This window comes from Canis lupus, chromosome 33 (genome assembly GCF_011100685.1).
Source record: "Canis lupus familiaris isolate Mischka breed German Shepherd chromosome 33, alternate assembly UU_Cfam_GSD_1.0, whole genome shotgun sequence".
Lineage (NCBI taxonomy): Eukaryota > Metazoa > Chordata > Mammalia > Carnivora > Canidae > Canis > Canis lupus.
In genome coordinates, this window is record NC_049254.1 from 19998201 (window position 1) to 20024111 (window position 25911).

A 25911-nucleotide genomic window follows, 5' to 3' on the forward strand; every position below is an offset into this window, starting at 1 on the left:
CAATGGTTTCAGTTAAAAACATGCTGCAGTACAACTTTATAGGGACTTCACGAACCCCAGAAAGGTCAGAAGTCCACGGGTATACGTTCTAAAGTTGATAGTGGTGGTTGGCAGAGCAAGGTATGAAATGAAAGAAAAGTTAAGGGTGACACACACAGAACCCACAGGTAAACCAGAAGATTACCCTGATTCAAGCTGTCACAAAACCCTGTAGAAATCACCTTAGGCTGAAAGAGATCACGGAGTCTCTAGAACTTGAGAGAAGTGAATTCTGACACTAACACTAAAGTAGATCCCTTGAACCTGGTCTGTTTCTTACTAAACTTTGGCATGGTTTTTGGTCTCATGGCCTTAGCCAAAACTGTGCCCCAGGCAGTCTACACTCTGCAAAGGTTTCAGAGAAGCGGTTCCTTAACCAACTAGAAACTACTTAATATGGGCCCACTAGCTTCGTTGCTAAGACAGTAGAATGCTCAGTTTACAACTTCTAGAGGATTTGTAAGTATTTACTTAAAAGTTGACAGTATGGTTTGTATTTTTTATACAAGAATCGTGTCAAAATGGCATGCAAGTTAATTATGCTTTTATGCTGCTTAAATAGTATTAGTGATGGTATTTGGCTAAGAGACTCAGAGTATCCATATCCAAATCTTTACTGGCCATTCTCACCTAGAGAGACTCCAAGAAATATTTTCACAGAGGAGGCAAATCAAGAAATAATATGCTATCAGCTGGATCTTTGGATCCAGGATCCGATGCAGAATTCTGGTGCATTTAGCTGGACTCTGCAGAAGTCCTCTCCTAGGCAATGTATGTTGAATGGCCTAAAATGAAAGAAGCTAAAAGGCTCACTTGCATCATATTCAACTTGCAGCTAAAACCCATGCTTGAATGTTATAGCTCAGGCATCACATACCCTTGAGAAGCAGAAGGGAATGCAAAGTTGAGAGATCTCAGTAAGGTGGATAAGAGTATGGGCATTCGGATTATATCTTAAATCTCCAAATTCCTGGGACAACGAACGTCCAAAAAGGAACTTGAAGGCCATTCCTAATTGATTTTGGAATTTTCAACGTTTGGAAGGCCCTGTGTGTGTCTTCTCATTTGAACAATTTACGTTAGCCCATCTGCCATTTGAGGGTATGGACGAGGAAGGGAAGAAAGAGGATATAGACAGAAGGACTATCCACATATTTTCATCAACCAAGAAACTTTTTGAAGAGACCAATAGTTAACTACTTCTTCCCAGACTTTGTGTTCTTGCGTGTGTGTTTGGATTCGGTTTTGTTTGTTTGTTTGGATTTTTTTTTTTTTTGGCAAAATACAAACTTGAGATACAGGCTGTATTTGTTAGACATTCCCTATTAAGATCTCTATTAAATGTTTATGTTTTTGGCTTTACCTGGGCTCATTATAGCATAGCTTTAGTGGACGAATACTGAGGAGGGGTAATGGAAAATACTTGGGATCCCACGAACAGACAGTGTCTGTCTCAGATCCTCACAGCAATCTCAATGGCATAATGTGAAATAGAACCCAGGGCTTTCACCATTAGAGTCAGTGCCCTGACCAGATCAAGCTTTTCCCCTTCCTTTGAAGAAATGCTGCCTGTGGTGAGTTCTGCACATATGTTTTAAATAGCTCATTATTTTTTCACAGGATCCTTTGCTAATGTTATTTAGATATTATTCCCCTGATATATATTTCAATCTTTTCTTTTCTTACTTTACAATATTAATTTTGTTTTAAATCCCATATCTCCTAAAGCGCACCCTTTTCTTGCCTGGGGACATAGTTTTCATTTTGGCACTTCCATTTTGATTGAGGGATCGAACAATAAAGGCTCATCTTTGTACCAAAGACAATTTATTATTTATGCAGGTCCAACAAATGTGTAGTTTTTTGCAGTATGGGGGAAATGAAGGGAGTGAATATCCAACCCATCTGATTGATATTTATATTAAAGGTTGTAGTCAGTTAAATAAGTCCCTTTGGATTGATATGATAAGAGCCTTCTGTTTTCCTTGAAATATTATTTCAGTAAATATTTGGTATTTATACTTTATTGCTTGTCCTGCTATATTTTTCATTAGTGTACACCAAAGGATCACAGTAGGAATATTGTTATAAGATATTTAGTTTTTGAATCTGTTTTGGAAAATATTTAACAAAACTGTATTTTAAAAAATATGTTCTTCCTAAAACTAATATTGATGTTTAAGGTCCTAGGTTATTGCATTGATCTTTCTCCAGCGACAATGGAAAAATCCCTTCGGGCAATATTATTTAACATAATTGGTTTCTTGGCATACTGAGAGATAAGGAACAATATAGTGTTCCAACTTGGAATTAGAATAAACATACAGACCAAGGCCAAGCTAGGATTTTTCTCTACTGCAGGGATTAGTACATTTTTCTAGGTTGAAGTATTCTTCTTCTTTTTTTCTTATGAATCCAAATCCATTGTTGGTTATTAGAAAGATATTCTTTAAAAGGAAAGAAAACTATTCAAACACACTGTGAAGACAGAGGCTGATAATTTTTTTAAATGTCACCAGGTTGTTTTTAACTTTTCATTTGGTTAGCAGGATTTTAGAAGTTGAAAAGAATCAGTTTGAGTAATATTCTGAAGTAGTAACACTGTTTCACTCTATGAATTGGCTATAGTGTCTTGACTAAATATTAAAATTAATCCTTCTAATTCACTATCAACATTTATACCCTTCTAGAATTCCTGAGTCCTCAAACCATACTGAAATAATAATTGTCTTTACAATATTAAAACTACTTTGTAACCTACTCTTTTTTGGAAGTTAAATGGCCCATTGAAGATATCTTTTAAAATGATTATGTGATGGGGGTGGTTTTCACATTGTGCAGTGCTATCCAAATACAAGTGCTGAGGACTTCACCATACAAGCTGCTACTAATTGGCTTTTGGGTATCTAGGTATACACCATTTCAGGGGCTTACAGGTGTTCTGAAAGTTCAAATGGAATTCAGTGAAGTCTCAGGTTATGGTTGAATATGAGCACAATTCAAGATGTCATGCAGGATCTCACTTATAGCAGAGAGTAGAATATCCAACTTGGACCTCAACTTTTACATTGTGCTCAGCTGAATGGCTACACATAGTCTGTAATTGTAGGTTTGACTTCTGTGTGGATCCCCCTTAAGGGGGATTCCAGATCTTTCTCCCAACACCACATTAACTAAATTATTGAATTAGAAAATCTAGTGCTGGCAGGGATAAAGCATAGATTGCTTTGGCACCTGGAAATGTGAAACACCATAATGTAGCTATGAAAAAAAAATTCAGAAATTTCTATTAAAATTTAAAAAGATATTCATGACCCAGTGACTTCTCCCACCCCAACAGAGCTTCATCTTACAGAAATAAAAGCAGAATGTAAGCCATATGTACAGGAATATGTAACTGTGATGCTATTTGTAGTGATAAAAATATCTAGAGAAGAGTTGAATGGCCATCAACAAAAGAATAGCAGAATAAACTAATGTATAGTTTTGGACTGTTACATAGCTTTGATCAGGAATGAGTTAACTCTTTTATCCATTAACCTCATGGAATGTCTATAATATAAGGAACAATGTTCACTGAAAGGTTAGAGTTTTTGAGATTCCCATTTTTATAAAACAATGACAGCATAACACACTCTGTTTATGTGTATTCTGCTTGAAGATCTTTGGGTGTGGGGCAAGGTATGGCAAGAGAAAAACTAGTTGGCTTATGAGAATGGAAATAGAGGAAGGGTGAGGGAAGAGACTTTTTTTGTATATCTTTGTTCATTCTCTCTCTCTCTCTCTCTCTCTCTCTCTCTCCCTGGGTGGCGTGGGGGGCAGGTGGGCAGAGGGAGAGGGAGAGCAATCTTAACCAGGCCCCCTGCCCAGTATAGAACCCAATGTCGGGCTTGATCTTACAACCCTGATCTTACAATCATGACCTGAGCTGAGAGTCAGAAGGAGTTCAGAATCAAGAATCAGAAGCTGAACTGACTGAGCCACTCAGATACCCCTTTTAAACTACTTCTAATAAGCATACATTTATCATATATGTAATATTTTAAAATAATGCATTTTGAAAATACTGCCTTTGTTGGATAAGTTTGTATTGAGAATATCGCAAAGGGATCTATTTTGACTTTCTACTCCATGATCCATTCTGTGAAAGATTTTGTTGGATGTTTGAAATATTAAAAAAAAAAATTGTAAGAACCCAATAGACAATTTTATCTTTATTGATAATGAAAAGCTATTATAATTAATTCATAACTCTTAGAGTATAAACTCCTTGAGGGAAGGGTCTTACAGATTTTCCTGTAAGAAAATCTGTTTCTTGGGGTTTTGAACAGCATTTGTTGAAAATAGGCTGAGTGAAAATATCTCCCAAATTGTGCTTTATCATTTACCAGGTTCCTTCTAAACTTCAACAAAAGAATAATATGGATTGACTTGTATTTAGAAAATCAACAATTGCAGTCTAGATTCAAACATCACTGTTTGATGCACCCAACTTGAATCAAAGGATGCTTCAAATCCCACTAGGCTGGAGATAAATACACTCAAGGCTTTGAGAGGAGTCTCTTAAGGGAGTTCAGAATGAGACAGCCTCTCAGCTTTACTTCACGATTTTAACTATCAAAAGAAGTAAAGTAAAACTTTGTAACCAATTGAAGATGCCGGAGCCAATCTAGGAGTTAATTTTCACCACCAATTTTAAATAAACTCAATTTTAATACTTTAAATGATTTCTGTAAAATGCATATATTGTTGTCTTAAGTATGATGTTTCATACAGCATGGTGGTTCAGTGTGTGGGGTATAAATCTAGGCTATCTAGAGGCAGAATCACCTCTGCCACCTACTAGATCTGAAACTTTGAGCAAGTTAATGTGTGCCTCAGTGGCCTCTTCTGTAAAATTGGGATAATTAGAGTACCTATATTCTTGGGTTGTTGGGAAAAATCTTAGAACAGTTTCTGGCACATAGAAATAATAAATAAATGTCAGTTCCCAATATTTATTATATGCTTGATAATAGTATTACAAATTACCTAGAGAAATGGCTCACACTCAGAAACATGTACAGAGATCTGGATACTGGAAACAATCTTTCATTTATGGTCTCCAGCAATAGAGCAATCTTACATGCACAACTCAGATATTCAAATATTTCAGATGGTTCTCAGATATTTCTCCTCAAACCCAGTGAAAGTTCTTTGGACTTTCTTATTCTTATCACTACCATGATGGGCTATTGTATTAGTTATACATTGCTTTGTAACAAATTATAGTGAAATTTAGGTGCTTAAGATTATACACCTATTAGTTTCTGTGGGTCAGGAATTCTGGAGCAGCTTAGCTGGATGATTCTGTCTCAGAAGAGTATAGTCAAGATGTTGGCTAGCACTATAGTCCTCTGAAGACTTGATTGGGGGTTGGAAGATCCACTCTCAAGGTGGATCATTAATGTACTAGAGAAGTTGATGCTGGCTGTTGACAGGAAGGTTCAGATCCCCACCATACGACCAATCCATAGGACTGCCTGAGTGTCCTTATGACATGGTTCCTCTCTCCAAGAGCAGAGATGAAAGAGAACAGTGTCTTTTTAAAAAATACTTAATTTAGAAAACATTTATTGGAGTTCAATTTGCCAACATACAGCATAACACCCAGTGCTCATCCTGTCAAGTGCCCCCCTCAGTGCCTATCACCCAGTCACCCCAACCCCCCGCCCACCTCCCCTTCCACCACCCCTTGTTTCCCAGAGTTAAGTGTCTCTCATGGTTTGTCACCCTCACTGATATTTCCCACTCATTTTCTCTCCCTTCCCCTTTATTCCCTTTCATTATTTTTTATATTCCCCAAATGAATGAGACCATATAATGTTTGTCCTTCTCCAATTGACTTACTTCACTCAGCATAATACCCTCCAGTCCTATCCATGTTGAAGCAAATGGTAAGACTTAATTTTTTTAAAGCAATTTTAGTTTCATGGCAAAATTAAGGGAAAAAGAGATTTTTTCCATATATACCCTGCCTTCGTACATGCATAGCCTGCCCCATTATCAGCACACCCCACTAGAGTGGTACATTTGTTACAATTGATGAGCCTACCTTGACACATCATAATCACCCAAAGTCCATAATCACCCAATGACCATATTATGGTCACTGTTGATGTTCACAATATCTTTTATGACTACCTCTTAAGTCACATTCTATCATTTCTGTAACATCTTATTGGTTATTCATTGTGGTAGAGGATTACATGAGGGCAGGAATACAAGGAGGCAGGACTCCTTAAGGACCATCTCAGATGTTGACGACCCTAGCATTTTACTCCTTTCATGCATTTCATTTATGCAGTTAGTATAGAGGATCTCTGATAGCCAAAGCATAGGCCAGGTGCTGTTTTAGTGCATAGACGTGTGGGAGTTTTCAGTTCTGCTCTTAAAAGTATAATACTTGGTGGAGAGGATGAAGTCCCCCCAACCCCCACCCCAGCCTGTTTGTAGTAGTACAGGGCAATATGAAATAAATATCAAGAAGTAGCGATATCCATCAGTAGTGATGGATATCATCCATCCCTGGATGTTCAGAGGAAGAAAAGTAACTTTTGTTTGGCATTTCTGAAAAAATGGAATGTATTCCCAGTCATTGAGGATGAAATAGAATCCTTGTGGGTGGAGACAAGGGAGAGTGTATTTTATGCAGAGTGAACCATGTAAACAAGATCACAGAGTTAAGAAAGCAAGCTGAATGTTAGAGGCCAGCAATCAGAATAAAAGCTTGTAGGGAGGGAGGAGGAGGTAAAGGAAGGGAGAAGTCGGCTGGGGCCAATTTATGGATGTCCTCAGGAACTATGTTAAAACTTCTAAAAAAAAAAAAAAAATTCAGTAAACAATGGAAGAAGATGAAGTTTTGCCTGTTTTGTTTTAAGCTGTCAGGTAATGTGCTAAAAAGGATCTTTTAGGTTACCCTCCAGGAGGAGTTGAGAAGGGAAAGATCAGAAACAAACTGGATGGGAAGAACTTGTAATAGTCCTAAGGAGAACAGGTAGGACAACAAATGTTACATGTAATAGGATTAGAAAGTAACAGGAGTAATTTTGAAGGGGGAATTTGCCGAATTTAGCACTTGGTTAAATGATCCTTTATTTGAGGAAGCTGTCCCAGTAACTTAAGCTTTGGTGAATTAGAGAAGGAATTGATTTAAAGAGGAAGATGGTGAGTTTGTAATAAGACAGTGGATTACAAAGGACTAGAAGATCCCTTGTATGCTCTTTCCCCCCTCCCCCTCCCCTGCCCACTGAGGCTGAGTTTCCCTGAGTAGTTGCTCTCTGACATAGATTAAATCCTCAAAGTTTGAGGATTCGGGAAATCCTATCATTGAGGTAAAGAAGTTCAGTGTGGGGCAGAGCAGGGCTAAAATCTCAAGAAATTGAACTGAATTAGTTGGCTCAAGATTCTGTTGAGCTCAATTGGTAACCATGATGGTGAGCAAAAGATGAAAAGGTGAAACTATTATAGACTGAGAATAATATAGTTGAGGCTCTAGGTTTGAGATCATATGGACATGGTTTCACATCCAGCTCTCCATTTCTAACTGACTTTTGGTTAAGATATTTAATTTTTAGTGACCTCAGTTTTCTGATTTTTCATAGGATTCATAATAGAGACTTGTGAAGTTTTAGTGAACTGTTTGGCTTGTAAAAGCTCTTGGCATCTTGGCTGGAAGATAGTAAGCATTCTGTAATAAATTAAAGAGGTTTATAGAGATGGTGAGCTTTATGTTACTGCGATAGGAAAATTGATATTGTCTCAGAATCTTTTAGACCAAGTTAGAAGAATTGTCAGTCTCTTGGAATTCAATAGTTCCTTACTGCACGTAGTTGGAGGTAAGGAATACCATATGTGCTTATATTAGGAGATATGGTAAATGGCGTTGACAAAACCATTGGCAAGTGTGCCTATTAATAAAAACACTACTAATATTCATTCTACATACCCATGAACTTACATTCTTGTTCAGTGGTTTCAAGTTAAGTCTTCCCTTTACCCCAAATTAACAATGAGAGTTGGTCTTTACTTGTGAGTTCCTTCTTGATGGGAAGGTATATTAAGATAAATTACATGCTTAGACAGCTATATATAAAAATCACAAATATGATTTCCTAATATCTTTTCTATCAATTAACTAAGAATAATGGAAGGAAAGTTGATATTCTTTGGGATAATTTATCCAATATAGGAATAACTTTGTCAGTTTCTTTGAATTCAAGCTGGGTTAGGAGGAAAACATTTTTTTAAAAAAGTTTATTTTCAGTAATCCCTGTATATAATATAGAGCTTGAACTCATGACCCTGAGATCAAGAGTCACATACTCTTCTGAGCCAGCCAAGTGCACCCCCCAAAATTCAAGTAATTGGGAATCCAAGGGGAGTGGCTTTTGGAAATGGTGGTTCTGAGGCTTCAAACAGTGGCTTTAGGAATTTTTTTTTTTTTTTTTTTTTGGTGCTTGTCTCTGGATTAGGTCTTTCCTCAGGCAACTTCTTTTAATGCTTGCCAGAAGCTTCAGACCCTTACTCTGTTTAAGAAACTTCCACAAAGAGAGGGTGTTTCCTGGTGGCTCAGGAAAATAGTCTCAGGATTAGCTCAGATTCCTCTGATATCATCACGTGCCCTCTCCTGAACCAGTCACTGTAGCTAGGGGAATATCATGCTCCAATCACCTTAGTTCACATCACATTTCTTCTCCTGTTACTGGTGATGGAATCAATTGTAACAAATGTCATGGATTGAAAGTAGGAGGGGGCTTTTCCCAAGGAAAATCATTATCCTATTACTAGGAGTAGGGCAAATGAATACTCTGAAGGCAAAACTTCCCACAGAAATTTCTTGTAATTCATGAGTTGTCAGTCAAGATTCAGGTATAAAAGTGCACCAAGGGCAATAGGTGGGAGAGCCTTGATCACTCTCCTCTCTGTAGGTTTTTTGCTTTTTAGCCTGCTCTAACCCTGTGATAGCACATTGCAGGCAGTCCATCAATACTTGTAGGAATGAGTTGAACCTGATTCAGACTCACGCATTCTCTTAGGCTTGAATGCTTCAGGTTTTCTCCCACAGTCATTCTATTTAGTTTTTATAGATATATTTTTACAGATATATAATACAGAGCAGGAAACCGGGGGTTCTAAAGAAACAAAATGAATCCTCATTTTTTTTTTTTTTTTCAGATTGACCCCTCCTCTCTTCTAGCTCTTCGGGCCTCTCAAAACTTTTTCGGAAAAGGAAAAGTGGATGTTTTTGAATGACCAATCATTTTTAAGAGGAAGCTCTGGTGGAAAGTTAGAAAAACTATACCAGATGTAGAAAATTAATAGATGGAAAAACTTAAGCTGCTCTGGATGACAGGGAAGAAGGTATCTCTTTCCAAGTGCTTTGGAGGGGCAGCTCAAAGCACTTTAATCTTTGATGAATGTGATTGAACTCTTTCCGCTACTCAAGGAAAGACAGAAGTGCTCACAAGGGCTCATCCTGTGCTGGCTCCCTGCCACCAACAACCCTGCCTTCTGCATAATTATCAGGCCTTTAACTTTTCTGTTCCTAGCATTTTAAAATTCCTCTTTCAGACAAGAAAATCTAATAGATGAGATACATATAGCAAATGAAAGCCAGTAAGAGCATTGGAATGAGAACAAGGAATTTAGAGTGGGTGCTGCATTAGTGGACTTTATGTAGCTGTATGTTTTTAGTGTCTATTCTCTTCCATCTACCATGGCCTCCCCTCCAAGTCCCTCTTAGCAACATTGTCTAGGTATCATGGGAAAATGTTCATGGACAGAGATGCTGTGGTATCACAAATCCAGGCATGTTAGGATGAAACCAATGAGTAAAATATGTCCTCTGAGTCAGAAGTCTGAGACTTTTGCTAGTTAACTAATATATTCTTCACTTGATGGTAAAATACTTTTGAGGACATGGAAAAGGTGAAAACATAGCTCAACCATACACTAAAGACTGACAAACACCTTGAAGCTTATATCTTGGAATATTCTCTGCTGCCTGTGCCACAGATAGAATTGGATTGAGATAAACACACAAACACATAATTCCACAAACCAACAAAACAATGACAGATCCAGACAATAGAAGACCTAAAGATACCCACCAATCACCAGGATCTGTGCCTACCACAAATCCAACGTATTCTGTCCCTGTAGAATGATGCTTTTTATATTGTCCTTATTTTGACACCATGATTTCCTAGCAGTCCATCTAGAAGCATTCAGAGAGAGCTTCCAGAAATAATTGAACATCAGAATGGGAAGTTTTTGCATATGTATGTATAGACGAACATGGCACATTCCATTTGGAAGATCCACTTAAAAGAATGTAGGAAGGACCTGGGCAGTAGTATATGTTCAGAATTTCCATGTCCCATGGATTTTCTGGATTCAGAGAATCAGAAAGCACAGATTCTGCTGCTTTAGTGGAGAGAAGTTGCCCTAGGTGAGTGCACAGAAATGAGGAAGGAGATCTTTTAGCCCTGATTGAAATCTGTGCGTCTGAGAAAAGAATCTGTCCATGTTTGCATTTTATTTTTCCAAATTTTCCGAAGCCAAGAAAATGTGGAGAATCAACTCCCGTTGGTTTTGCACTTTGCAATTTATAAAGCATATTTTATATTCCTCTCTCATGATTCCTGAAATAATCCTATGAGTTGGCCATGTTAGGTGTTATTCTACAAATGGAGATGCCTAGGCCCACAGAGGCTTAATGTCTTGCTTAACTTGTAAAAAATGGAATGGATATCAAAATGTTCTTACTCAAGCTCAGTTATCTTTCTTACAGAGTTTCAGACAAACCAACAACAAAGACAAAGGGTTAAATTGAGATGCACCAGAAATATCTGGAGCCCAAAACAGGGTGAATGGTGGCAAATGGCTAGCTTGAGATTATAGTCTATATGTGCTGGTAAGACAATCTTGGGCAAAGAAGGAACTTGGGGGGTAGAAGCAAGGATGAAATGAAAAAGATGGAAGAGAGAGTGTTGTGGAGTAGTTTTTGTTGTTACCAGCAATGCCACTCTGTTTTTAACTTTCCAAACTGCATGTACGTCAGAATACTAATTCTTGAATTTGACACTTTTAAAAAATATTTGAGAGTGAGCATGTGCATGCAAGGGTGGGGGGCAGGGAGGAGCAGAGAGAGAAAAGCAGACTCCCCGCTGAGGACTTTGCCTGACCAGGGAACAGGGCTGGATCTCACAACACTAACCTGAGCCATAATCCAGGGTTAGATTCTTAACCAACTGTGCCACCCAGGCACCCCAATTTATGACACCCTTTTAATACAATTGTTTGTCTCTTTTCTCCTGTGGCTTAAAAAAATAACAATTACATTAAGTTTTCTTTACTGCCAAGTCCCGTCTGCAACCATAATCCAAAACTACCAAACTTCCCCGTTGGTTTTGTGGAAACACCTGTAATTATCTCCTAGCAATATCTGCCTAATTCATGTACCCGTGGGGCAAGCACTGGGAATAATTACCTCTCTGTAACCTGCCTTGAACAGACTTGCAAAATACCAAGCCTTGCTTTGCCCCCTTTGTCCTTCCTGACATTATACCCGGGCCCCTGGTCATTATATAACACTGCAGCTCACTGGGAAAGTAGAGCTACAGCCAAACAGGTGAGCATGGAGCTTTATTTATGAAGGACATGTAGGTTTAGTCTCCGCTTCAACTCCTTAGTCTTATTTCTTTATTCCTCACAACTCTCCAAACCTATGTCTGAATGTATGCTTGCCTGAAACCAGAAGCAGATGAAATTCATTAGGTTACACTACAGTGCTGTTACTGATCTTCACCCCAAACCTCAGGAAACAAAGGCAGGCATATCCTCAGCTTTCAGCTTTTATCTTCTTCTTTTTTTTTTTTCCTAGGCCTGGAAAGTTGCAGATAGGATGCATCTAAAATCAGAGTTTGGAAGGAAGACTTTTTCAAAAGGTTTTTATTGGGCAGGAAATGCCACATCTTAAAGCATAGCAGTGTGTTCCTATGGCTGGTACAGACATCTGAAGTCCTTGAAAACCAGCAGGGAAGATAACCAAACTTTTGGCCTATAAATGCATAGAATAGAAGAAAGAGTTGGCAATTATTTGGATTGTGTATTCACCATGAAGAACCAATTAAAACATAATTCAGGATCTTTTGGATTTAGTTTGTTGGCTAGTCATGGGCATAAGTGAACCGTAAAAATCATTTCTATTACTTTAAATGTGTTAACTGTGAAACTATCACTTCTGAAACATTGGATGAAAAAATGAGGACCTAAAGTTTGGTCAGTATAGGGAAAGCCTTTGCAGTTGGCACCCCTGTGGTTCCAGCTTCTTTTCCTGGCACAGCACTAAAATGGCACATGCAACTTTCATCAGCACTAGCGTGTTGCTCATTTAGCATTTAGGAAACACAGTGAATAGCAATTATCAGCCAAATAGCTGGGAAGTGAAAATGACCTAGTAATCAGAGTAAATATACATTATGCTGTCATATTCTAATGTGTAAATATTGGAGAGAAATTGCAGAACATGGACATGCAGAATCTTTCTTTTGAGGCCTTGTATGAATGCAAGTCCTGTCTTAGCTCTCTGGCATGTTTTCTGGACGACTGCTACTAAACATGCCAATTTGGTGAATAGTAGGTCATCCTCATGATTTGCTTGCTTACAGGTATCTTGACCAGAAAAGGCATTGCCCTGATTTTTTGTAAATTCTAAACTTGGCTCCCAGTGACCAGGAGACATATGGAGAGATGATAGCAGCTTGGTGGGAGTTTAGACATCATAAACCTTGCACAGCTAGTTGCTTTAGTTGCTTATTCCAATCCAGCTGCATGTTAATATTATAGAATCCTTCTTCCTTTGTTGAGCTTGGAAAATATTAAAAAGCTGCCACTGTCATTTTGCTTATCATCCTCTTCTAAGCAAGGCAGGTGGGGATAGTATCGATGCTGCAAAATGTTACTAAATTGAGCACCTGGATTCCATGCTGTGAAACAGAGGGGCACAAGAAGAATAGGCTGGATCTTCATTTCAGAAGCTTGTGTGAATGTAGTACCAGGAAAATTAGACTAGCTGATGACTCAAGTTCATTATCAGCAAGGTTCTAGACAGCAGGCATACAGAATTGCCCCATGTCTTCTATTAAGGGCTAACAGTAGATCCAATCCTACCGCTACAGTAGAAGAGAAAGTAGGGTGCTGGTTGTAGTAGATGTTTGTTGGTTTGGAGGCACACAATATCCCTTTTCCCATTGCTTAAATCTTCTTGATATTTCAAGGGATAGAAGGGGGCAAATTCTCTCCCTACTTGTCTTTCCAGGATAGCCAAACAGTGAGCATGTGCCCTAATCTTAGCTAATCACTCTCTTGGCCAAAACAAAACCCCAAAACCCGCTCATTTGAAGCATCTTCTGAGATAATGCTGAGACCTTTGAGATCTACTTGTTCACAATTGTTCTAAGTTGGGCTCTTCAGCCTTCTGTTTTGATTATCTGTGTATTTCCTGGTCACTTTCCTACAGTATAGTTCTTGCACAAATTCACTAGAGCTATTTCTGTTGCTAGAAACCAAAGAAGCTTAAGATTTTTTTTAAACTGAAGTGTTGCAGATGACTGCTTACAGGGGGTCAAAGGGAACATCAAGTATGCGGTGGATCCCTGGTAGTAACAGTCTGAATATGGTACTATAGCATTTGGAATGTCTAAATCATAGGGGCGATCTTAATACTTCAGAATGGTAGTGCTTGCCCATGTTTCTGATCTTTCTCTACTTCATCTAGTCATAGCTTGGTTAATTAAGATGGTGCCCTGGTCTTAATAAGATCCACGTACATAAAGCAAAATTACTAGAGAGCTCTTGATTCAATATATGTACACCTCAAACAGTATCTATTTTCAGTAGGTGAGGTTGCAAAGGAAACTGCAAGCCCTGTCCCCAGATGGAATCGTTTCCCTTGTCCATGTATCAGCAGCAGTCAGCAAGTATTTTAATTTTTGTCTCTACAGAACTCTAAAATCAAAACATTAATTAACAAGGGCATACGAGTTATTTGTCTTAGCTGCTATAAGGAAAACAAACATAAGGTAGAGTTTTTGCCCACAGAGAACATGTAACCTTTTTGGAGAGTTTGCCAAGTAAACAGATTTGAAGCTTTTATAAGAAAGAATCTCCAAGCTGGAGAGACCACGAAAGACTGTGGAGAAAAGCAGAATTCTTTCATTGTGAATTTACTGCTGATTTTCAGCTCACTTCACAAGACTTCCCAGTCCAGGGTAGACCTGAACAGTGTCATTGCCTTGTCAGGCCAGTGGTGCAGCTGATTTTCCCCAGGATGGCCTCTACCCAAAGGGACTTGAGATGGTGATAACTAAATGATTTGGCCTTAGGGATGTGTGTCTGTGTATGTGTGTCGTGTGTGTGTGTGTGTGTGTGTGTGTAAGTCAGTGTGTCAAAGATAAATCTTCTGTTTGCTGCCTTCTGTGAGCTTCCTTGAAAGAAGAAATGGAAGGTAGAGTACATCTCAAAGCAATTTACTTCCTAATGTTGCGAATTGCTGTGAGAAGGAAATTTGTGAAAAATCTACAGCAATGTACAAGTAACAAAATGTTTGAACTGGAACTCAGGGGATGAGCACCCCCGTCTCTACCTACTTGCTTTTTCATTCTGGCCGAACATGTCTGAATTCTTTAAGAAAATTCTGTCTCTGAACTTGATAGATCTATTTGCAGGTGGCTAAGTTGGGCTGGATTGATTATTCACTTGCTCTTATTTTGTAGAATAAGAAAACAGTTGAACCAGTATATCCCAGTTTCCATTCTGAGACAGCATGTGAAAGGATTAGGATTCCTTATATTTAACATTTTTACTCACCTTCATTATAATAACACATGGGGGGGGGGGGGCAGAAACTATTCTCCACTTTTTTCAAATGGGGAAAAAACTGAGGAACTTTCCAAATATAACTCAGTGGCAAAGTTGGAATGAAAATTCTCATTTTCTGACTTCAAAACAGCTTGATTCACTAGGGCACATTGCTTCCCTTTGAGCATAAAATAAAAATAGCCCAACTTAATCAAACTATGTTTGCCAAGTTCTAGTCTATAGGGAACTTTTATTTTTATAGCCAAGAGTAACACACACTTTATGCTAGGGAATTTTAATGGCAGTATTGGGACAACCTATACTATAGCTTCACAAATGGAGTACAAAAGCCCGTGGGTATTTTTACCTATTAAAAGTTGTGTTAGAGAAGGAGAGCAGTCCACAAAGATTAATGCAGGACTACTTCACCCAGTTGGGAAAAATCACTTTAGTTCCAAAACTGAAATCTCATTTGCAATGCTTTCCTTCTCATACTACTCTTCAACATTAGTGACTGTACCTATAAGGCCAGACCTGCATCTTGTCTCCACCTCTCAGAGATAAATGCCTGTTGAATGAAGAGATAAAGGAATACAGTTAATGAACAATTTTTAAAGCAAAAAAAAATTATATCTGTATGACTAGGAAGCAATGAATATATAGACAAACTGAATCCAACTATAATATGATAGTATGTATTGAGGGCCAGTAGTGTTTATTGAGCGTCACTCAGAGGTGAGTTCATTATAAAATACAACCTTTTTTTTCTCCTCTAGGTGTTTTATGCATGTATCAATTCATTTAGTCATTGGAACAGTTCTGTGAACTATTATTAGCTTTATCTCAAAGATGAGGAAAAAAATATGGTCAGTATGATCTAGTCACTTTAGAGCTAGGAAAGAAAGGAACATGGGATTTGAATCCAAAGCTGGTTCTTATAGTGTTTACTTACACTTTGGTACACAAATAACCATGGCAAACTGCCAATCAGAGTAGGGGTCTCCCAGATGAAGTCCTTTACATTGACTACTATGTAGCTAAACCTTTAATTTGACTGCTTACACCCTGTAACAAAACCCACAGTTTTCTAGAGGGGTTTGGCTTGGTTTCATTAAGAACATGGGAAAAATTCATTTAAAAATTCAGTAGTATGTAGACAAATTATAGAATATCAGAGGAAACTATAAATGTAAATATCCTAGTATCATTTACATTTTCTGGAGAAGGTTCAATTTGTATTTGCTTGGGTATCCAGAGTCAGGGGAGCCATGTGACAGCCTCATTCAGGGGTGAGTTCATTACAAAATGCAACATTTTTTTTCTTTCTGAATGACTTTTTACCCTGGGCGACAGGGTGGCCCTCAGCTTTCAGCCTCATGTTACCCTCACCTCAGAGTCCTTCTAGCTTGTCAACAACAGGATGGTGAGTCTTAACTCAAAGATTTCCTAATCACGGTGGTTTACTGAGATACTTCAATTTTGCCTGCCTCTCCCCTCCTCCAGCTTATATTCCAAACAATCTTACGCATGAGGAGTCAGTAACCTAGGATTCAGAGTGAAAAGAAGAGTTCCCTCCTTCCCATCCTTGCATCCCTGGTACAGTGGTGGTTTCTGCATTAAAATTGCCTTGTTCTGCAGTCTGCCTTCATTCTCTAGGGTGTGAAAGCTCTGACAGAAGAAAGGGCATATCAGAACATGGAATCTTTGTTTTCGTTAGACAAGATACTTAAAAACAATTTGGGATTTGATGTAATTTGGCTTTTGGTTTTGGAAAATATTTTTGCACATTTTTTTGGTCCATCCAGATATACACCTTTTCTGAGAGCTCCCTGCTCAAACTTATCTGGCCTTAGCAGCTCTGATCCAGGTCGTAAATTCCAAGAAAATGTCCTTGTGTGATATGACATGGCATGAGGAGGGCAGTGGGATCAGGAGGTGAAGAGGTGTTCTGGGACACCTAGGGAAGCAAGGGTGACAGGAATGGAAAGATGATCCAGTAGTTCTCAGACTGCTGGAAGCTTTGACGTGTTATTCTGTTCTAGTGTTTAACCACTTGTGGAGGCCAAGCTCTAGATGAAAATCTGAACACTACCCATCTTACCATCTTGTGTATAAAGAAGGAAAACAAGGTGGGCCCACAGCTCCACTATGACCACTTTTTCTGATGGAGTACCACACACTCCATTATTGGTGCAATTTCAGAAATATGCGTGATCCTTTCTGCTGTTTCTAACTTGACAAGTGTGATCCATAAATCTCTAAAGAATTTTGCTCTGCTAAATATTCAAGAGGGTGTCTGACAGAGTGAAGGAAGGGAAATTAGCAGAGACAAAAAGAGCTGGGCAAGAGAAATAAAACAGTTACGAGAATGTAAAAAAAAAAAAAAAGGAATTTTTTACATACCAAAGATTCTATGGAATCCTAGTGGGAAAAATGAATCTACCATATAAACGTATTAACTATTTCCATTACACTGTAATATTTCAGAAAAGAGGATAATCAGCTTATGACAGCATGGTTCCCTTATAATTCCTTTTATTTAAAACATTTTTTCGATAAGTTATTTGAAGAAAGTATCTTGTTTCCTAGTGAGGAAAACTCCACCCCTTTTTACATGGTGTGATGATTCTAGTCCAAACGCAATGAGTTTCTGGAAATGGCAAGTGAGACACTTGTTGCCATGGTGATTGTTAATAGTTCTGACTCAGATGTAGTGTTGCTATAGCAACTGCATGGAAGCCCTTGGGAGGTGGTGCAGCCTTTTTTTTTTTTTTTTTTTTAATCAGCAAAAAGAGACTAGGAAGAACCATTTTAGTCGCTTCTTGCTGCACTGCAGTGACGAAGCTTTCAAGGCTATTTCATCCAGATGAAAGATCGTCCTGTTCCTGCACTGATGGAGGAGATATGTTACACTGCAGGATAAATATAGTCCCATATATCATAGTAGCAAGCACATTATCTGCCTGCTAATGAATTCTAATTTTCTGACTAATGGTTTCTCATAACACAGGCAATATCTTGAAAAATCCTTTATGTCACTGGCAATAAAAGAAAGCCAAAGGTCAAAGACTGAGCAGGTCCAAATCAGTGAGATGTAGACTGTTTCAGCCTGGATGCATCCCTATGAGGGTGACACACATGGCTAATAAAAGCATTTGGAAGGACTGTTTTGTATGGTTTGGTTCGGTTCTCTAGACTGTATGCTTGTGTAGCATCTTACATATCCCCAGTGATTGGCATGTAGAAGGTCCTCAAGAAATAGTGAGGTGAGTGAATGAATCAACTTGTCAGGCAGTGGGTAGTAGGGTTTACTTTCCCTAAGACTACTGACATAATTCTGCATCATTGCAAGGCCATTGCCACGTTCTGTGGTACGTAGAATTGAGTGCATTAAGCAGGTCTGTGTTTTTATAAAACTGATATGGGGGTGCAATTCTTTATGTCGGGACTTATTCCTGATTTTCAATTGTTAATTATCTGGGATCAGACCTTCCTAGGGCCCTCTCACTTCAACAGACAGACATATGGGGCAGATGGAATGGAATTGAAAGCAACTCCTTTGTATAGCCTCTTCTCCAGTCAGTAGATCAAAGCAAGGTCCCAAGAGTCTCCTCACTGCTGAAACAGGATTTGAAAGAGTTGAGGTAACAGCCCTGGAACTACCCTGAGACCACCTTCTACCAATTCAATCCACTGTCAACTGCCAACTTCTGTTGTTTTCTCCCATTGACTCTTGGGCTAAGCTGAGTTTTCCCTTCTCCAATATAAAGTTCCTTTGAGGACTAGAATAGTGCCTTGTTCATCTGTGCATATTTCACAGCACCTACATGATGGTTTCATATGGTAGGATCCAGTAAAACCAGCTTAAATAAAAATGTCTCCTCCTGTGATTTGCCTTTTGATTGGATTCCTTCTTGCCTCTGAAGGTAGCAGCTAGTGAATAGGAGAAAAGCATAGGTAGTAACTGGTAGGTTTGGTATTAATGGGAGCATTGCCTTTTGGGTGGAAAGTTAAGAAAGGTGACTTCTTATTAATAAGCAGTGAAATTCCTTTTTACCACACACCATGGAAGTAGCTGCTTGATCTGCTTATTTAAGAAGTAAACTTGATTTTGTGTATATATAGTAAATATTTGTGGAATGAGTAATTATCTTTTTCTAGAATCCATAAGCTTTATACACGGATTGATGATTCCAGAGAGTAGTGGACTTAGTTTATTCTCTTCGCCGAGTTCCCTGCACAGCTGGATAACAGAATGTTAGCTACATGCTAATGAACAATCTACCCCTCATTAGGCCAGTATTGAAGACAGTTATTCCCTTAAGCTGGTTGCAAAAGAATTTTATTTACTAGGATGGCTCTTTGTAATGTCTTCTTCTTGTCCCTTGTTATTAGACTGTGTTTTAAATGTTTGCAAATGCCTGGAACATCTCATTTTGATAGTTCGTAGCTTCTACCCCCTTTCAAATCAGTTTCTAAATTTTTCAGGGATTTTGTAGCGGGCTGCTTTTTTTTTTCTTAGTTGAAAACTTTTAAACACGAATGAAAAGTTGATTTGAGAGTTGTTTAATGAGCTGTCTTTTAAAAGGGGCTTCTGTAAAACAGCAACTTGATAGTGGCTCAACTAATAAAGTCTCTTCCTTGCAGATGTACCTAGAAAGGTGAGAAAAGGTAAAAATTTGCAGTGACACTGACAATCCACTTATTTGCTGGAATCTGAGGGGATTTCCATTAGCTACAATGTCTTTGATTCTATATTGAAAGACTCAATTAGTGGCTTACTTTTGTTATGCTCAACTCAAAGTACTTAGGAAGACTTTCTTCACCTCCATGGTCTGTCTCTCCTTTCACAAAAGCTGGTTTTGTTTCAAATAAAAATTTGGGCAGCTACCCCTCTGCCACTTATCTGCTGCTTTTTAGGGTAACCTTAACATTGCCTTCTCTTTTTCCTTTTCCTCAAACCCGACCAAGAGTTCACCATCTTTATGTTTTCTTGAATTGTGGTAAAATAAAAAACGCATAATATTTATCATATTAACTGGTTTTTCGGTGTATGGTTCAGTTGTGTTAAGCATATTCACACTGTTTCTGAAAACCTCTCTTTTATATCCAGTTAGATCCCATAACCAGAAAGAAGGGGGAAGTAACGTGGAGGTTGGGGAGGTAAAGCATTGTATCATGAGAAGCAGAGTCTCCACAGGTAAAATATACTAGGTGAGGAAAAGACTCGAGAGTGATGGCTAGTATATAGGTTTCCCCCACTATCCAGAAGTAGAGCATCCCCATGAAATCTTTTGTAAATAGAAATGGCGTAAAGTAAAGCAATTACCATAGTTTATATTTTTTTAAAAAAATTAGAGCCTTCTCAGACCCCAAAAACAACCTCTCTTAGGCTTTTCTGGTACCTCAGGACATATCTTGCTATAGGGTGCACAAAATAAAGCAGAGATGCTCAATCCAAAGAGACACAATCCAAAGCTATGGCAGCCTGAGGCTGAGTTGCTGAGTAGTTCGTGGGAAAGAAGCGTGGCAGTGCCACTCTTGCTGCTCTGGGTACACTCTGCCTTTATATGGGCTTGCTGCAAACAAATGCTGAATGCCATTTTTACTTTCCACTGTTTTCATAAAAAACAAAAATCCCCTTTGAATTTTGTTGTTGTTAATGAAAACAGGTACTTGTATAGGTCTTTCGTAAAATTAGCATGATACAAACTATCAAAAAGCAGGAAAGAACCTATTTAGAGTGTCAGAAAGCCAGGAAGTGAGCTATTTCAGCCCAGTATAAGTTTATAGAGACGTAAGTTAAGACATGAACCCAGACTAGTTGTAGATCTGAGGATTCATCCAGTGCTTAACTGTGCAGAGAGGTAGTAGGAGCCAATGTGGCGAGTACAGAGAATACTACAGAAAAAGGGGAATATAATTATGAATATATAGAGGAAAAAGCATACTTTGGAAAGGATTTTTTTAAATTTTATAAATTTATTTTTATTGGTGTTCAATTTGCCAACATATAGAATAACACCCAGTGCTCATTCCATCAAGTGCCCCCCCCCTCAATGCCCATCACCCAGTCACCCCCACCCCCCGCCCACCTCCCCTTCCACCACCCCTAGTTCATTTCCCAGAGTTAGGTGTCTCTCATGTTCTGTCTCCCTTTCTGATATTTCCCACCCATTTTTTCTCCTTTCCCCTTTATTCCCTTTCACTATTTTTTACATTCCCCAAATGAATGAGACCATATAATGTTTGTCCTTCTCTGATTGACTCATTTCACTCAGCATAGTATCCTCCAGTTCCATCCACGTCGAAGCAAATGGTGGGTATTTGTCGTTTCTAATGGCTGAGGAATATTCCATTGTATACATAGACCACAGCTTCTTTATCCATTCGTCTCTCAGTGGACACCGAGGCTCCTTCCACAGTTTGGCTATTGTGGACATTGCTGCTATAAACATCAGGGTGCAGGTGTCCCGGCGTTTCATTGCATCTGTATCTTTGGGGTAAATCCCCAGCAGTGCACCCAAAATCTAGAAGAAAATTTTAGAAAATTGGCTTTTCCTGGGCAATACAACATAAAATCTAGGAAAGAAAAGCAGAAATATGAAAACATCATAGGATAGGATGCAAAAACAGATGGATGGCATAACCTTTAATATATGTAACACTTCATAGCCCTATGGACTGCTATAAATCATCTGAACCTAAGATATGCTTGAATATTAACATGAAGGAATGCCTAGAAATCAAGACAATATGCAATAACCTATTAATTAAGGCCCCAAGTAAATGATCTAGACCTTCTGTGTACGGAGATGTCAGGAAGAGGCAAGTTCAATGTTGGCTGGTATTATCAGCCATAAAATTTGGCTCAGCAGGAGGGAAGTGAGAATAAAATTCCAGAAAGGGGCAGTGGCATGATCAGAAGCTTTTGTTTTGGGCAAATGCCATCTTCCTCAAACTGTCCTCAGATACCTTAATTTCAGTCTTTTTCATTCATTTGTTTAACATTTCAAAAATTGACACCACTTTCTGGTCAATATTCTCTTACCTGGATTTCTTCTGAATCTTTGCATAAGGTTTAGTTTACCTATCTTGAGTTCATGGACTTCTCTCAGGCAAGAGTGTAAAGTGTCTAATATCTCAATAATATTATAATTTTTCTAACTAGTGCTAATTTTCAGTCTGATCAGGCATTTTTCAGGCAATTCCACAATAACTTTGTGTGGTAGGGTTGATGATCGAGTCCCATTGTACAGGTGAGAATATTTTAAAAAGCTAAAGGCTTTTCCTAGGCTTTTCTTCTGTAGAGCAAAAAAAATGATTAGTACTTGAATCCAGGGTTTTGATCCCAGCCTCATTCTCTTTGTGACAAGAGTAGCAAGTGAATTATAAGAGTAAAGGAAGAGAAAGGTCGTAGAAATGAGCAAATGAAGATGTTTTACTTGTCTTAGAAGTAAGGCTATGGATGCTTGAAGACACTGGGAAGGAACCTGACTTCCCTCTCCAACAACAGACAGTTATTTACTCAGCTATGGGGTAAAGGATATTAGGATTAGAGTACTCTTTCTGAGAAATAAAGGTTAGGGAACTTAAGGTATGGACCTAATGAAAAAGGAGAGTTAGTCTGGACAGGTACAAGGACCATGGACCACATTTTGGAGAAGCAGGAGTATAGGTGATAAAATTCACCTGATTTAGCAAGTGAATGCAACTAAGTAGAAGGGAAACAAAAGCAAAGAACAAAAAGTAATGATCAAAGGAAGAAAACCGAAGAGGGATAATGATCCAGAGAAGAGCATAATGTCTGTAGGGCACATTCCAGAATAGAAATCTTGCATAACCAGAACTATGATGCAAGTTTGGTAACAACCATTTGACAACTGACAGTCAAGAAAATCCTATATTCATTTTCAAGGCAGGTTGCTTTTCATAGTGCTACTGACTGTGGTCTACATAAGGGAATAGTAGTCATGCCTTGTTGACAGTACAGAACTGTTACAGGAAAGCAAGATTCTGGGATGACTGGAGGGATGGTTGGTGGTAGGACGTTTTCATGTAATGTAACTAATATAGTAGCTCAGTATTAACACACTAGTCTTATAATCTGATGTGAAATTTGCCAAATTATTTTATGCACTGGTATGTGATTATCCTTGTACTTTCTTAATGCATATACTTTTAATGGTTGAATACATTTTTCACTGCTCAAACTGAGTCTCTCTCTCCTGTTTTTAATGTTTTCTAGTTCTAGGAATCCTTATATTCTTGGCCTCGTGTACTTTTGCACACATTGGATTTTTTAATGTAATCAACAATTTTGATAATGCCAGTAGTATTCCCTTCTCCCTGAAAGGTGCATGAGGATTCATATGTAGGGATATAATGGCCAGAAGTCTATAAGCGAGAGCAAACAATGCAACTCTTTATTCATTACCAGTGCAAACTTAGAGAGCTGAATTTAGTCACATTTTCAAAGAGAATAGTTAAAAGTTAACATGCATTTTAATTTTGTTCTGTTTTACCCAGAAAATTACCATTCAAGCTGCAGGCACTCTCTTTCTCAACAGTATTTTAGACCTGGAGAGAACCAGACTGCTGGACAAGCCTGGCATATCAGGCTTATCATGTACTCCACCTTGCCTCACCTGTTTGCTGCCAGGAATATAATTCTGAACCCTAGAAGCACTTGGTAACCCTCTCATTATTTTAAGGCATTTCGGGTACACATAATGTCTGATTTTCCTCTTTTCTCATTGAATTCACACTAACTGGCAATCTCTGTCCAGCTGTCGGTTCCTTGTCTCCTAATTCTCACCAATTTCTAGATCCACAGCAGAGAGATCCATCTTTTCTGACAAGTAGACATGCACACAACTTCTTGAGGCCTATTGTCATTGCCTTGGAAGTATATTAGTTTGGTAGGGCTGATGTAATAAAGTACCACAACCTGGGTGGTTTCAACAGCAGAAATTGTTTCACAGTTCTGGAGGCTGAGTCCAAAATGGATATGTCAGCAGGGTTGGTTCCATCTAAGAGTTGTGAAGAAGAGATCTGTTTCATGCCTCTCTCCTAGTTTCTGGTGGTTTCCTGGCAACCTTTAGTGTTCCTTGGCCAGTAGAAATGTTGCTCTGATTCCTGCCTGTATCTTCACGTGGTATTGTACTTGTGTGCTTGTTTATTTCCAATTTCCCCTTTTTATAAAGACGCCAATCCTATTGAATTAGAGACCACCCTAACAATATCACTTTAACATGATTACCTCTATGAAGACCCTACCTCCAAATAAAGTTACATTGTAAAGTACTAAGAGTTAGGATGTCAACATATTAGTTTGGGAGTGGGGGCAGAGCTCAACTCATAACAGTATAAAACTTTCTACATTAGAAAAAAAAAAAAAAAAAAAAAAAAACTTTCTACATTAGAAAACACAACAAAGGGGCACCTGGGTGGCTCAGTGGTTGAGCGACTGCCTTTGGCTCACATGGTGATCCCGAGGTCCTGGAACTGAGTCCCACATCAGGCTCCCTGCGGGGAGTTGCCTTTCTCTCTGCCTAGTCTCTGCCTTTCTCTGTGTGTCTCTCATGAATAAATTAAAAAAAATTCTTGAAAAAAAAAAAAAAACACAACAGAATATTTTTAAAGACTTACTTTGGAATTAGTTTCTTACTGATTTGACTTCTTCATGTGGTCTTTATCTTTCTCCATTTCCCTCCTTTAATCCTTTCTTTTGTAGGACCCTCCCTTAGAAATCTGTTTCCTTTCAGTTCTAATTATCTCTTTCAAAGTTTGTTTTCTCTTACATTGGTTTTTCCTTGCTAATTTCCACTTTCTTTTCTTTATAGATACATGCTTCTCCTCCTTTTATCCAAAAAAAGGGTTAACTATCTCTGAACCAGTAATTATCAACCATGGAAGTGAAATCACCTAGTGAGTCCCAGGATTGTGAAATATGTTCAGATAATTTATTCCTTATAATTGGTAAAATACCCAGTTCTACCAAATGATTTGCCTTTTCAAAATATGTATTTCAGAATAAACCCTTAATATTCATTCATCTGTATTCTGATACGCTCTCTTATGCAGGAAGAAAGGGAAGTAACATCCAGTGTGTAAGAATTTGTATGTAATGGATAGACCACCATATCTGTGCCCACAGAGTGTGTCACACATGTGGCTCAATCATCACGTGGTCGAGGCAGAAAACTCTCTCCTCTAGACCCAAAGAGTCCCTGTGGAACAGGGATCTCCCTTGGGGAGGTAAAGAATAATTTGTTTTCAGTCTAAACCTGTCCTTTTAAAGTTTAAATCAAATGTATACATTTTCTGAGATAACACAGAGCTAACTTCATTATACACGACAAACTTAATTGACTCTCTTTTTTGACATTCAGGAAATATTTGCATGTTAAGTTTATATTTTCTCATCCGATTTAAAACATCAGTGATCAGTATTTCACATGAGCAGTACTGACACTGGGCAGGGAGTTGGTGAAATTCGAGTTTGAGTCAAGCGCAGACATTTACAATTTACTGTCACTTCAGCAAGCCGCTTAGATTCAGTAGACTACAACTTCTTTGTGAATTATATTTATATCAGTAGCTGCCAATGGTTTGTAAGTTTCAAAAGATAATTTTTTTAAATGTATCTTCTGAATCTCGAATCCCATACTAATATAAAATGAGCACATGCCAAAGACTTTTATTTAACTCAATTAATGAGGGAGCCAATAAGATGGGACAATTGGTTCCCAAAATAATTCAAAGACACATATACTGTATAGGTAATAAGTTTACAAACAGATGCAAAGCTGGTCAGTATTCACAAGGCAATATTTTACCTGAGAAATAATTTGCCTTCCTAAAGACAAGAATCATTTGCATTACTATAAGTATTTTATAGAGTTATAAAATACCACAAAGACAATAGGAGGTACAGACTCTTCCAAGTAAAATAACCTGAAAGGA

General features: G+C 38.3%; 1 long non-coding RNA gene across 1 annotated transcript in view; it reads right to left on the bottom strand.

Moving 5' to 3' along the window:
• LOC111093796 overlaps nt 1-17294 on the bottom strand; it is a 33135-nt gene extending 15841 nt beyond the window's left edge. Inside the window, exons 1-2 of the long non-coding RNA XR_005383345.1 lie at nt 17045-17294; nt 15464-15511 (exon numbers count right to left, since the gene is read on the bottom strand). This is a non-coding gene — a long non-coding RNA (uncharacterized LOC111093796). The remainder of the gene's footprint in view (nt 1-15463; nt 15512-17044) is intronic.
• Between the last annotated feature and the right edge of the window lie 8617 nt (nt 17295-25911).